Source organism: Sinohyriopsis cumingii, chromosome 12, assembly GCF_028554795.1.
Source record: "Sinohyriopsis cumingii isolate HCF-2022 chromosome 12, ASM2855479v2, whole genome shotgun sequence".
In the NCBI taxonomy this organism is placed as follows: domain Eukaryota; kingdom Metazoa; phylum Mollusca; class Bivalvia; order Unionida; family Unionidae; genus Sinohyriopsis; species Sinohyriopsis cumingii.
In genome coordinates this window covers 88836328-88849695 of record NC_142972.1, presented here as the reverse complement: position 1 = coordinate 88849695, position 13368 = coordinate 88836328, and the positions used below count along the sequence as shown (strand labels likewise).

Below are 13368 nucleotides of genomic sequence, written 5' to 3'. Positions count from 1 at the left end.
AATCGTTTTCAAATCAGACTATCTAGCCGAGAGGATAAACGTGTCTGCAAAGTTTGATTGCAATCTTTCAGGTCACCATATGTTCATAAACACATGCATCACAGTTTGGTTTATTCTTAAATCTTTTCAATGTGAAAACTCGAACATGAGCATCCATTACACAAAACCAAATAATACATTCGAGTATTCATATGTCCATACCTCAATTTTAAACGGCACCGTTTGTTGGCACAGTATAACATATAATTTTAACGATATAGGATATTGACCATGATATGCAAAACCTGCAGAACATAAAGCTTTATTAATTAAAGAGAAATGTCTCTCCATCTTTATTCTCCTATCTCTCTATGAATTTATTGGACGTGGTTGTATGAAGTAGATTTGTCAAATTAGCGTCTCTAAGATGAATTTGAGGTTCTCCCAGGTGTGAGGCAACATATTTATGCAGCCCTGTTATCTGAGATATTTTCGAATCTGAATTGTGACAAATTTTGTACTCAGCTCTTACAACCCTCTTCCGTGTCTATATGTTCGGTCTTGATATTGTTCTTGTAACTACTTATCAATAGCAGAAAACCATTTATTTGTGTAATGTATGTCTATTTTATTCTGAATGTATGCCAACTAGTGACTCGAATGTTCTGAGACCTAAATTAGTACGTGAGCCTTATTTTATGAATGGAGAAAACTTGTTATTTTCCATGCCTGGCTCAAGAACGAGTACTTCTAATATTCTAATTTGATTAACTAATCCATGCTTGGATCAATCCTGGATTATATACCAGGTGAATTGCTTTTTTTCCGCTTTCAGGTTTTCAAAACAGTAAATACATAAACCAGGATTGAACTAATTGTACTATTACAATTGGGTGTGCTCATTATTACGTTTCTGTGTCGCCATTTTGGAAGACTAAAACATGTTCATTATTAACAGTTTTAAGAGACATATTAAATTTTGTCATAGTCCTTATATTTCCTCCATTTGGTTAAAATTACGATTCCAGTATTATTTGTGTCCATTTAATACTGGTTTTCTATTTGATTTCATGGACAACTCCAATATGATTCCTGTCCATCTAATGCTGGTTCTCCATTTAATTGAACTAATAATTCGTATATTACAAGTGCTTCTCTAACACTGGGATACTATTTGATTTTTCTGACAGTTATAATATTACTGCTGTCCATCAAACACTGGTTTACTATTCGATTTCACAGGTAATTCCAATATTACCGTAGTTCATCTAATACCGATGTCCTATTTAATTTCACTGGCTGTTCCAATATAACTAGTGTGCATCTAATACTGGTTTACTATTCAATTTCACTGACAATTCTATTGTTGATGTTGTCCATCTGATACCAGTTTGTTGTTTTATTTTTCTGCCCATTCTAATGTTACTTGTGTCCATCTACAACTGGTTTACTATTTACTTTCATTAACAATTCCAATGCTAATGGTGTTTAAGTGGTATGGTTGTCCAGAGAAAGACAACTTGTATGGTAATGTATCTTAAGGCATCTTGTGACCTTGGGTCATCTTCGTACAATGGATCAATCTTAGGACTTTAGATCTATATTGATACCTAGATCCAGCATCAACAGCGAACCCGTAATGTGCACAGACTGTGAAAATAAAATTTATATTGAAGGTTTGAATATGGAATGTAGATAATATCGAAACTTCTTAAATGAAACCTTGATTGTAAATATACAATTTTCCAGCAAAATACATACAACCAATGCAGTATCAACGATGTAAATTAAAGTATATACAACTTAAACAAAAGGCTCTCTTTCCCTTGAACCCAGTGTTTATTGTGCTAGTATGTAAAAGATAGCAAACTGAGATTAATCTAAAATTTGAGCACTGACCTTAACCTATTGTGGGGATGAACTTGCTTGCAGACAAATATGTACCAAGCCACCAGTCATCACTATGTTGAGACTCAAAGAAGGTGGGTTTGACAACGAGCTTCCACCAAAGTGGGCTTGATAACTTGCATCCATGAACGTAGGCTTGACAAGATTATACCAAGTTATATTCATCAAAATCAGTATGCCACCTACAGTGCATCTTGAGCAATATATTGCAAGGCCTTATCAGATCGAACACGTTGTTGTACATAAGCTTACTCAATGACTGAGATATAATCCATTTTATAGCACATTTGTATACAATGACTAGGATATAAAACGCTACAATACAGTTTTATATGATGACTGATATGTAACACATGTTATATCGCACAATTTTATACAATGACTGGTATCTAAAAAGTTATAGCACATATTTATACAATGACTGCTATTTTGATGTCTTGTATCTGATCTGACGGTTGACCCAGTGTCCGTTGTACCCTACTTAAAGCATCATTACATTAAATACATTGATCGTCAACAACTGTTTCATCATCAGCAACAGCATAAGCAACGTTGGAAATGTAATATATACACAGGTTAACGACAATATTTGGAAAGGATGGGGGTGTAGAAAAATAACTAAAGCTAAATTTAAAAAACATTGAGTAATCCAACTCTAAGGATTATCCAAAAGAACAAGTTCTAATTATGCATTTGGTAATAATAATATTAATATTAATAAATATTTTTCAATTTTCCAAATAATACCGTAGCACCTGTGCTGATAAATGTGAGCTAAAAGTTTGGAAATAAAAGGCTGATTGGTGCTTCTATCTAAGACTATAAGGAGACATCATTACAAGAACAATAAATGTTGCATAGGTTATATTTACTAGTTGTTAATAAAGATGGCTTCCATTTAATATGAAGGAATTAAAACAATAATGTAATACAGTGTATATGGCGAATGGATGTAAGGCTACTTTGCAATTAAAGAGCACTACATATGCTAATACAGTGCAACTCCACTTTAACACGCTTTATTATAACTCTAATTCGGATAGCACGATCGTAGATTGGCTAAGGGAATTTCCTATGCATGTAATTTGCTCATACGCAAAAAAAAATACTTTTTCTTTTGCAAAGTACGAAAAATAACGTGCACAAGTTTGCTATCATTTTAGGCACTAACTCTTAACTACTTAAATTCCTTTAATATTCTTCTCATACGTGGGAAAATAGTTAGTTGTTCTTCCAAAAACTATAAAAAATAATCTGTAAAACTTGCATTCAGGGATCGCGCTAGGCTAAGACGATGATACAATTTGCGACTTCTTTCCCATTTCGGCGAGAAAATATACTATTTGATGATCTCTTTCGAAAACAACATTGTTGGCCGCTTGAACTTTTATGCACAAAAATTACAGTCCCCATTAATATTCTACAATTATTTGATTTTGAGGTCAGAATAACAAATGGGCAGGTGTTTCCAAAAATTGTTATATAGCGGAGATTTCAATAACACATACACCCTTCAAGCATGCCAACTACAATCTTAAATAAAACATGAAGCAGCCTTGATTGAAATCAGCACTAAAGTTAAACAAATGCAATACAATATTAGTTAGTCTTGAATTTTCCAAAATAGTCGGAAGACGTTTACTGTGCAATTTAAGTTTCATTTTTGCAGAAAAAAAAAAAAAGACAGTTGTTTCTAACAATCGCTACAAACGGCGGCATTAACAATCTACGGAAACAACATATATCTGGCCGTCATGTTGCCTCTTAATTTGTTCACGTTTTCATTTAGCTACGAATAGCTTCATACCCTAGGTAGCTTTGGCAAGATAATGGCATTCTCCAGATGATCATAATCTAGGCCTGTTAAAGTATATGTACATGTAGCACGTAAACAACTATAACCACATACTAATGGCGAGAATATCGTTGTGAATTGTTTAGTGACACGTTTCTGTTGACTGAGATATAGACAAAAAGAAGGACTACCAATTTTTATATTCACTTTTTATTTTCAAAATCCATGCGACTGATACATAAAAATTATAACTTGTGACCTATGTTCGAATTCATGGCTATTTCATCTGCAGTACTTAACACATTATAGACTGTACTACACAAATGTAAGTTGTCAATACGCAAATTTTTTCAGATAGTTTGGTCTTCATTAGGTCAAAAGCATGTATTTTTGCGCAAGATTTTTTTCCCATCATTTTTAAAGATACATCATTTTCTTCAGCTAACTGACTTGGTTGGTTATAACATGATTCAGTTTATTACACGGTTGGGTTCTATTGACCCCAAACACCTTGATGTTTCAGGATCACAATCAATGCCTAATTTAGTCCATATATATATATAGGTCTTTTTCAGTATATATAGATGTGCATTTGTATTCATTCTCAAATGTTATCCCGTACTACTCCTCCCCAACGCACTGATCATTTCCCTCGGACGTATCCTTTCAGCAAATGGGGCATGACCAAGTTTTAGTGTTTGTATAAGTGTCATTTATTTTTGTTTCGATTTAGGTATTACTTTTGGATAAATGACTTACTGATGACATGTTTTTCAAAATACATAAATAAATACATCGGAAAAGGAAACATATTCTTTTATACTCCCAATTTGTTGAGTGTTATGGATTTGTGATATTATGAGTCTATTGATGTTTGCTTTGTAGATGTTTAGGGGTGTATACATGATAGTATTTTGGGAAATCGGTCAGTTCCTTTTTCTGTGTGAGTAGTTATGCTTCCCTTGTGTTTTTGCACTGCATGTCGACGTTTCCGTGTTTGAGGTTTTCATCGATTCCCCCACAGGCCTGTCTACCTCGAGTTAGCCACGTAACATAGCCCTGCGGGATTAACGTATCTTCCTTCTTGCAAGTCCACTGTCACGTTATAAGTAAGGAACAATAGCCCGATTGCAACATGTATATGCTAGACCCTGAGGCTAATTATTCGCTTCATAAATGTTGCGAGTGTCAGCCTTGCGAACAATGATTATCAAAGCGATGTGTACACAGCTGGCAGGCCGGCTTATGTTACGATAGTGTAAACCGACATCAAATGTACAGGTGGGATGCTAGTTGTATATAACATGGCCATAGGAACTTGTTACTGGCGCCTTATTTGGCTGCGTGCGATTCACAGGTAAGTGGCATGAATTGCCGGTGTTGGGCTCAAAGGAACATCAAGTGGGGGTCGTAATTCCATCCTTGACAGATTGCCGGGGAGGGGGTCATGTCTACTAATTATGTAGACCATGGGTGAATCGACATCTACTCGGAATTGAGCAGGGCGTGAGCAACATTGGAATCGCAAGTTTAAATCTAGTGTCCTGAAACTAAACGTCAGTAGTCGATAAACCATCTTGCGGGAATTACATAAGGAATTAAGAAGCTACTCCGACGTCAATCGAAATTCGCGGGAAACATTGTTATTCTGGGAATTAGAAAGGAGCTTCGGACAGGTCTGTGACTCATTTGCTCGATTGACGCAATCTATTACGGCAAGGTAATTGTACTTTGTATTATGTGCAGCATGTGTACTTCATTACTAGACTCGTTAGTACGTAGTATTACCATTTGTAGGATTTGATTCATTAGTAGTATTGATCTACGTGCATATTTTGAGATATGAGCAATGTTTATGTAAAGAATTAATATTGTAATTCGCTATTTGGTTAATTCTTAGTAACCTCGTGCATTTATTCATGTGATATTCTAGATTTGCAAATATTGAATTGAATTATAACTTTGTATAATGGTTGCAGTCTGCAACATTAGTTAATAGGGGTATTTGACTATTTGTGTATACTTTGTAGGAGTATAATGTGTAAGGATATATCAGCGCATGGCTGTGTGGATATCTCTGTACACACTGTAGAAGTGTAATGTAGAGAAATGCGTCTGATTATGTGATACTGTTCTGTATAATAAGATTGAGAATCTATATATACAGATGTGATGAAATCTATTGATATATGCATGATAAGCAGTTGATACCGTGAATACCATACCAGAAAGTATGGGTATTTCGATGTGCACGAATGTGTGACCAAAAAAGGTAATGGCTTATCTGATTTATTGTTGTTTAGTGTGAGTCTAGATAGCTAGAGGAATATACTAATGTCCTTGTGTGTTTTCGGACAGGAAGCTTTTAGGGACCGGAGGAGCTGTAGGAGACAGAGAAGGGAAATATCCTGGTACAGTTGGTTCCGAGTCTCTGGGAGACAAGAAAAACAGAGAACGGAAGTGGAAGAAGTGGAAGGGTGAAGGACGTGGTTGTTGGACTGAAGGGGTACTGGGTACCAGTTAAGAAATATTACAGCTCAGTAGAAACACAATGCAGGAGGAAAATCTATCACACTAAGTCAGATGGTGAAATATTCCGCCACTTGGTCAGTGAAAGACGAGTGATAGGGTTGGTCTTCTGTAATAATTAAACATAATACTGGGAGCACCCCGCCCAAACCTAAGGTAGTCTACAAGACCTTTACATCCACTGATCCCTGTCCTCTTTGATTCCCCTGCATCTTTTTTCTTCCTAAAAGTGAGTGCTAAGTCTAAAGTTAGTGAGTGCAAATTTTATAATTTCCCCTTGTATGTGTAGATTTAAAAAAAATGCTTGGTTACTTTATTATTTCTACAATCAATAGAATGATAGAGGAGCCTTTTAACCCATTCGATTGGAAATACTTATTTCATATATAATATCATACATGTAACATTACAGAGGTATTTCGTACTGATCACTGTTAAGGAAATCGTTTCTAAACTTGATCTTAGAATATGTATTATACAGTCATTCAGATCGGTATTAACTATAGCGCAACTCAATGTTATTTATTTCAAAAAGAGACATCTATTTATACATTCATCAGTTTAGTTACATACCTTGGATCTCCATTCAAGACATATAATGAGTAGGGAGGCCAGCACGCAAAAGAAGCATCAACCAGAAGGTATACATGGAAAAAAATGTAGGTTTTGTTTTTCATAAAACTTAATCGTTGGATATATATATATATATATATATATATATATATATATATATATATATATATATATATATATATATATATATATATATATATATATATAATGCAAAATGTATTCAATGGACAAAATGATTACCTCTAGCAAAGTTCACTTAAAATAAAAACTATACAAAATGGAAACTATCCATAGACTTTATGTCTAAAACTACATACACATCAGTCGAATAAATTTGCCTGTTTTTATGAATGAAATCGTATTATAGTGGGCAAGCCTTTTAAAGCTATGTTTTCAGTTCTTACGTTGTGCCCTATGGTGATTAAATAACTAAAATAATTCCGTATTTGCTGCTTCTTACTTCTTACCCTACAATATGTTTTAGATTCTATCATTATTTTTTGTTTTAAAATTTCCTCTTCTATTATATTACACTGTACATCACCTAAAACTGGTTTAAGTTTCCCTTTATTATTTATAAATATTTTCTTTCGATTAGAATTAATCTGTTTAATTTCCACGTTAGGAAGGTAGAATAAAAGATAGATACGAGTCCCATAAACGAATACTGGTTTTAGAATATAATTTTCCCGAAGAAAATATTAGTAATGAATATGCGAATGTTTCTAGGTGACTAATATTTGTATGATAACAATGAAACGCACATATTTATATTTATCGTTCATCAATATCCTTTGTAGTTCAAATAATATAATTCCCCGAAATGCTGTCAATATTAGAATTTAACCAGACTCGATGTATTCAGATCTCCAACATTGTTATTAGATATGTTCCTTTCGAAAAATATGTTCAAGATTAATATTGAGATGTTACCATTGACATCTATATTTGTCAAGTGGACACGAAGGTGGTTAACTATCTTCTAAAGTACAGTGTATATAACTTTCCCCCTAAACTATATAAAAGAAGCAGGTTAATCTCTGCAGTGGAATTAAATAGTATTCCACAGCTGTGATAATATTAGAAGGAAAAACTTTCCGATCAATGTCCCAAAAATAGAAACTTACTTGGAGTTTTAAAATTTATAATTAGAAGAGCCTCTTTTTGAATCACGGAAGCAGTGGTAGGTCTAGATCAGACGATAGTGTTGATTCACATTATATTGTAACGTCAGCGCAATATCAGATAAAATCATATACTTGAGAAAATCCTCACAAATCATTGCTTCCGCACCGTACTAAGCCAAAGGTGAGTAGAGAGAGAGAGAGAGAGAGAGAGAGAGAGAGAGAGAGAGAGAGAGAGAGAGAGAGAGAGAAATAGAGAGAGAGAAAGAGAGAAGTATGTTATGGAGGTCCACCGAGATCGAATGGTGAAAGAGTTTGTAACTGTAAATTTCAGGTAAAGAGTTCCTTGAGGTAGAAAGGGCATAATGTTCTCATAGTCTTTTATATAAGGCAACAAATACCAGCCTGAATAATATAGCCTCAGTGGCATAGACAAGATCAGCCAAGGAAATGCATGAATGCCTCAATAATATAACTAAGATAATACGCACGTTTAACTACCTAGTGCTCATAAAGGCTGTTAATTTGTTCGTAGTGGTTGGTACTGAACTAAATTAATCTTATATAAGACAGCAACCATATTCTCGCATTAATTAATAGAAGTTAAGTAATACTTCCTGGTTTCTTTGCAGAGCAATTATATTAATAATCCCTATTTGCAACTGAACACAATTTAAACTAATTTTTAAAGTGCTTAATAGTACATATTTAATTGATACCTTTAAGATGCTTGTTTGCAAAATTATTACATCTCATTAACTGGGACATTACATAGTAGTTATGTACATGGATGTTGGATGACAACTTACCCCCTATCTTTTGCAGCAGAGTCCTAAAGTCAGCGCTGTGTTAGGTTGAAAATTCACTTAGATAAGAGTAAACACCACTTGGCCCGAAGTCAGTACAACTTGATGGCTACATCAAAAGCAAATGAAACTGGTATCTGTCTGATTGAAGGAAGGATTCTGGAACTGGAAGACAAAGGTATTTTCTTGATAAGCTATACTTAACGACCAAGTTTTTTGTCTTTCCAAAATGTGCAAACTCAGTAACTTAAAATTATATAGCATCGTCAACTATCTAATAGGTCTGAATTCAGCCGCCATTTTTGGTTGCTTCATTACTTCAGGGCTACGATAACATTAGAACTCTATTGTCTTAAACTAATTAGCAGAAGAAAGATGAAAACATCAAGTTTGGTAAACTACAATAAATTATTTATTTTCCTGGAACAGAAAGTGAAAATTAAAAAGGAACTGACAGTATTGTGAAATAAATGTCAATTATTCCTAAACGTTATTTCACATGTACAAAATATAGAGTTCGCAATGATTTTCAATCATTAATGTGCTCATGTACCAAAGCCTCTTGAATATGCAAATGTTCTAACAGACTTGGTGCATCACAATAACGTATGTATTTGAATGAAGTCACAATAATGCCAAATAAATGTTTTAGTCCAAGATGTCAGTGAGCACTTTGTAATTCCAGTGACTAATTTAAATAAGCAGTTCCTACCAGGTTATAACTGAATATAACAAAAAGGCTGTATTAACATTGGAATAAATAATGTTGTTGATCTCAACCGTTATATACATCCGTACATGACCTGTCTGAATAACCTTGTCTGATGAAATTGAATCATCTTGATGTAAAATTACCATAAACTTGGAACAACCCTTGTGTTGATATTATCTTAATGTTATAATTAAGGCTTGGGCATGAACACAAATCCAAGTGAACAGTCTATTCATAGTTAATAACAAAGTGTAGGTACGCATCTAAATTATCCTAAATCGTACACAAAGGTCAGGTGCACATAATAAGTATGCATGAACGATGCTTAAAGAAATCTTTTAGTGTATTCAATTAGTTCCTACCGCATATTGAAGTCACTGGTGTAAACATATTATGTCTGGAGAGGGGACTGTGTAGATAGGCTAGCACCTTTTGCAGTTCAAAATAATGGCCCGACGGTGTAGATTGATGACAAGCATATACAGCTTAATATCCATGCATATCATTATTGAGACGCCTTATATAAATTTCATGCGAAAACGGGCCGCACATAGCCTAATAATAATTGTTTAAAATTCCTCCACCCAAATAATAAGACACTAGTTTAATTGACAGTGTCATTGGACATACTATTCGACATCCATCATTATTACTGTATAAAGTCTTTCTCTACTAAATACAAAGTTGCAGCAACAGGGTAATCTTTCAGTATTGTGCGGCATTAATTATGTACAATACCAATGATATAAAAACGTGCGTAATATTAAAACATGTACAATGTTTTCGTAAGCGAATTTCAAACAAAAGCAGACAAATCACTTTACTTCGCATATATTCTCCGTGACATTCCTTGAACATCTGAAGATATCTGTCGATTATTGGTAAATTATACAATGAAATAAATGAGATGGGACTGTTCCGCAGTCAACAGGCGCAGTTTATTGTTGCCATTGTGGTAAATAGCGTGCAAAGTTACAGGCCAAATGTGTTACAAAATCATTATTTGACTGGCCGAAGGTGGCGTAGTAAAAAATATTAGGTTGCTGAATTGAATAGTTTCACGTCGTGAAATACTAGCGGTAGGATACGGAATGTTAATGAGGAGAAATCATGCCGTCATGTGGTTGACAGACAATTGGGAAGTTGTCAGATTTGTGGTAATGTATTAATTAGAGATCTATAGAACGGACACATTAGACTTTCCAGTTTAAAAAAAGGGGTTGCTTGGGTGTCTTAGGAATTTAAAGGGAACTATTCAATTCTAGATGGTCTTCACAAGCATACGCACGTGTACGTATACATATACACATGCATACCCATATGCATCCATATAAATTGCATATCTCTCTCTCTCTCTCTCTCTCTCTCTCTCTCTCTCTCTCTCTATATATATATATATATATATATATATATATATATATATATACACACACACACACATACACTTTGGGCCCCGAGTAGCCGAGTGGTCTAAAGTGCTCATCGTTCCAGATCACTGCCATCTCACCCCTATCTGCGTGGGTTAGAGTCCAAGGCTCGGCTAGAGTGGGTACGTGGGAAATCGTGCCAGTAGCTTCTCCTGGGTCGGTGGTTCTTTCCTGGGTTTTCCAGGGGTCTTCCTCCACCAGTTATACTGGCTGCCATGCATAGCCTATCTTGTGCTGAAAAATGGCAATAAACCCTAAAACAATGGCAACAATATATATATATATATATATATATATATATATATATATATATATATATATATATATATATATATATATATATAAGAAAAATGTGCACATGTTTTTTTATGAAGGCTATAATGTAAGGTAACAAATACCAACCTGAAAACGAGAGCCTCAGTGGCATACACAAGGTCACCCAAGGAAATGCGTCGATCACTCAATAATGTAACGAAGAATATACCCACGTTTAACTTCCTAGCATTCATTGAAACGATTTGGCAGCCTTTAATTTGTTAGTAGTCGTTGGTACTGAACTGGATTAATTTTCTATAGGAGAGTAACTATAGTCTTGCATTAATTTATAATAGTTAAATACCTCTTCCTGGTCTCTTTGCAAAACAGTTATATCATTTGTCCCTATTTGCAACTGCACACATATTAAATTAATTTTTAAAGTGCCTAATAGTACATATTTAATTGATACATTTAAGATGTTTGTTTAAAAAATTATTACATCTCCTAATTAACTGGAACATTACATAGTTGTTATGTACATGGATGTTGGATGAAAATTTACCCCCTATCTTTTGCAGCAGAGTCCTAAAGTCAGCGCTGAGTTAGGTTGAAAATTCACTTAGCGTAGACTCAACACCTCTTGGCCCAAAGTCAGTACAACTTGATGGCTACATCAAAAGCAAATGAAACTGGTATCAGTTTGGTTGAAGGAGGGATTCTGGAACTGGAAGACAAAGGTATTTTCTTGATAAGCTATACTTAACAACCAAGCTTTTTTCTAATAAGAAAATACATGCATGTTATTTTACCAAATCGTACTAACTCAGTAAGTAAAACTTATATAGCATCGTTAACTTTTTAGTAAGTCCGATTTCAGCTGCCATTTTTGTTTGCTTCATTAATTCAGGGCTACGATAATATTACAACTCTATGGTCTTAAACTAATTAGCAGAAAAAGATGAAAACAACAAGTTTGGTAAACTTCAACAAATAATTTATTTTCCTGGAACAGAAAGTGAAAATTTAGAAGGAACCGACATTATTTTGAATTAAATATCAACTATTCCTGAAAGTTATTTCACATGTACAAAATAAAGAGTTATCAATGAATTCCAATCATTAATGTGCTCATGTACCAAAACATCTTGATTGTGCAGATGTGCTAACAGACTTGGTGCATCACAATAACGTATGTATTTGAATGAAGTCACAATAATGCCAAATAAATGTCTTAGACCAAAATGTCAATGAGCACTTTGTAATTCCAATGACTAATATAAATAAGCAGTTACCGTCTGGTTATAACTTAATACAACAAAAAGGCCATATTAAGATTGGAATAAATAATGTTATTGATATCAACCGTTATATACATCCGCACATGACCTGTCTGAATAACCTTTTCTGATGAAATGGAATTATCTTGATGGAAATTTATCATAAACATGGAACAAACTTGTATTTATATTCTTTTAATGTTATAATCGAGGCTTGTTCATGAACACAAATACAAGTAAACAGTCTATTCATAGCTTACTAACAATGTGCAGGTACGCATCAAAACTATCCTCAATCATACACAAAGCTCAGGCAAACATGTTAAGTTCAATATATATAACAGATACGTAAAGAACTCTTTCAGTGAATTTATTTAGTCGTCCTGCATATTGACGTCACAAATGTAAACATATTATGTCTGGAGAGGGGACAGTTTAGATAGGCTAGCACCTATTGCAGTTCAAAATAATGACCCGACGGTGTAGATTGATGACAAGCATATACAGCTTAATATCCATGTAGGTCTTTATTGATACGCCTTATATTAGATATAATAATAGGGAACCCGCATAGCTTAAGAACAACTGTTTAAAACTCCTCCACCAAAACAAAGAGAAAGTAATTTAACTGACAGTGTATTAGGACATTCAATCTAAACATCCATCACCGGTATTGTTACAGCAATAGATTAGCCTTTCAGTATTGTGCGGCATTTATTATGTACAGGACCAATAATATATACAACGTGCATAAGATTAAAATATGTACACTGTTTTCGCAAGCGCGTATCAAACAAAACCAGAACAATTTCTTTATTTTGCATATATTTTTCGTGACATTCCTTCTACATCTGAAGGCATATGTCAATCATTGTTAAATTATACAATGAAATAAACGCGAAGGGACTGTTCCACAGTCGGCAGGCGCAGTTTATTGTTGCTATTGTGGTAAATATCGTGCAAAGTTACAGGCGAAATGT

General features: G+C 34.2%; 1 long non-coding RNA gene across 4 annotated transcripts in view; it reads left to right on the top strand.

Annotated features, from left to right (window-relative positions):
• Window positions 1–7963: 7963 nt before the first annotated feature.
• Window positions 7964–13368, top strand: part of LOC149786935 (uncharacterized) — a 28659-nt gene continuing 23254 nt past the window's right edge. For all 4 annotated transcript variants that reach the window (XR_016425236.1, XR_016425235.1, XR_016425234.1 and 1 more), the window contains exons 1-3: window positions 7964–8092; window positions 8734–8892; window positions 11690–11848. This is a non-coding gene — a long non-coding RNA (uncharacterized LOC149786935). The remainder of the gene's footprint in view (window positions 8093–8733; window positions 8893–11689; window positions 11849–13368) is intronic.